Source organism: Prunus mume, linkage group LG7, assembly GCF_029339155.1.
Source record: "Prunus mume cultivar Tortuosa linkage group LG7, ASM2933915v1, whole genome shotgun sequence".
Taxonomy (NCBI): Eukaryota; Viridiplantae; Streptophyta; class Magnoliopsida; order Rosales; family Rosaceae; genus Prunus; species Prunus mume.
Genome location: NC_142704.1, coordinates 1,760,551 through 1,762,905, shown reverse-complemented (window position 1 = coordinate 1,762,905; position 2,355 = coordinate 1,760,551). Strand labels below are relative to the sequence as shown.

Below are 2,355 nucleotides of genomic sequence, written 5' to 3'. Positions count from 1 at the left end.
ATACCAAGTTCCAAATTAACACATTTGGACTGATAAACAGGAACATAGATAATTTTTCAATCGCATTTTCCAAATTAACTATGAAAAATATTGTGACATAATGCAATTACTTAAAAGAAAATGAAACCCTATAAAGTGCTTCCAAGTTCCAACTAGATTACATGTACATATGCTCCTGATGTACTTGCAGACTGCAACTTCGAATTTACTTATGTATCTGTATTCTTTTATCCCTTATTGGCAGCTCCACTGGCTTGTGAGCCTCATGTGGATGATCAAGATTTAGTCTGCATCAGGAGCAAACGATAATGAAGAGAGAATAATGCTTTTGCATTACTATATATATACAGTTAAAAATATAAATTTACTATTGGTATTGGATGCAACATTCAATTCATCAGCTAATTGTAATGTAAACTTTTGAATTAAAAAAAATAAAGAATTGTATTAATTATAATAACGTGGAAGTGCAACCTCAATTTCTAAACCTAATACAGTCTTCTCTTTTTCTTTTTGTATTTGTGTGTTCAAAACCGAAACCTAAGCTAGCTGGTGTAGTGAAGGAGGTACTAGAAGCCACAACTTGAGCGACAACGACAGTGATGTCGTCAATCTTGCGTCCCGCGTGCTCCACCCCCACCTTCTCAGCCTCCATCTGAAAAGGGCTAACGCTGTACTTGTCCAACTAGTTAAACAGTGCCAGGTTGGTTATGGCGGAAGCCAACTCCTCACAATCCCGACTGCTTCCTCTATATGCCACAAGAACATCCTCAATCTTACTCGGAAACATGTTGTCCAACAACCCATCTGTCCCAAGCACTATGATGTCCCCCAGGACTGCCTCCATCACAAACTCCAGAGCCGCCTTGGGACGCTCGTAGCAGACGTAGTTCCCCAACTGGTACGGACAATTAAACATGCGCTGCTGAGGTGGAGACTTGTACAAACCCCTGCTGTCCCTGAACACCATGGAGCCGCTGTCCCCGACATTTACGGCGTGCAGTGCCCCACGCTCTTTATTGAGGCTGAGGATGCAAGCTGTGGACGAGCCTTGTACTCTGGCGCTGTTCGCGTAGGCTTGGTTCAACACATTTTTTGGATCAACGGAGACGGCTGCGGCTTGGGTCATGTCCATGGCCGTGTGGTTGGCGTTGTTCATGAGTCCCTTTGCGTACACGCCTGCATCAATGCCTATCTTGGCCCAGCCGCCGACGCGTCTGCCACGCCGTTGGTCTGGACAAAAGAGTATTTAAAAAGAAGGATAAACTACAATAAACCCCCCAACCTATAGGGTCATTTACCAGTTCATACCCGATTTTGAGGATATTTATGGGTATATACACAACGTCGCGAAAACTTACAGATTGCTCCATCCGTTAGCGAGTCCGTTAGGAAATCCGTTAAATGCTGACGTGTCAAAAATGGGACCCCTTTTTTTGATGACGTGGATTTCCACATGGACCAAAAATTAATAAAAAATTATCTACTTTAAAAAAATAATAAATATTTGTTTTAAAAAAATAAAAACCTAAACAACTCTCTCTCTCTCCTTCTCCCTTCTTCTCGACCCACCCCAACCCAGAACTCTCCTCTCCTCTCCAGCATATGCCCACCTCGCACCCACCATCTTCCCCCAACGCTCATCCTGGCTGCCCCACCTTGCTCCTCCTAGTCCAAACTGAGATTATTCTGAATCTCTTTGACTTCGACTTTGAGATTGTCGAGACACTGTCCAACGAGTAATTGCCTCTACTCTCTCTGTCAAAACATTCAAGTCATCTGAGAGAGTTTTGTATAGTGGAAACTGGAATTAAGTGAACTTGAAGTTTTCTAAGAAGATGAAACGAACCCATCTTTTTATTTCAATTCATATTCTTATTTCCATTTGGATTATGTATGAAAGTATGAATTTGCACTGGAATTCCAAGAATCCAAAGGCAACAGAACATACTCAGATCTGATTTGTTTTGTTTATTTTATCATTTCTGAACTCTTTGTCAGTCCCAAGTCCCCAATTTTGGGCACAAAATCAGAACAAGAACCAGAGGTCACAAGTAAGATGTTTTCAGGCTTCAAATCACAGTGCACAAAACCCATTTCATGAATGTACTGAACCCCTTTCAAAATCGACTCTGTATACTTCCTCACTTGTAATTCACAGAGGCTAGAGCCCCCAGATTGCTTTATCAAATCCCCCACTGTTCCTCCATCAGCATACTCCAAGAAGACATTGTATACCAAATTATGACCAAACCCAGCAGTCACATCTTCTCCATAACAGTTGATAACAAAAGGGCTGCTACGAAGTGTTTGAAGAAGTGACTTTTCCATCATCAGCTCAAGCGATTCAACCAT

At 41.8% G+C, this 2,355-nt stretch overlaps 1 pseudogene; it reads right to left on the bottom strand.

The window, feature by feature from the left end:
- Positions 1-464: 464 nt before the first annotated feature.
- Positions 465-2,355, bottom strand: LOC148915192 (putative protein phosphatase 2C 55; annotated as a pseudogene).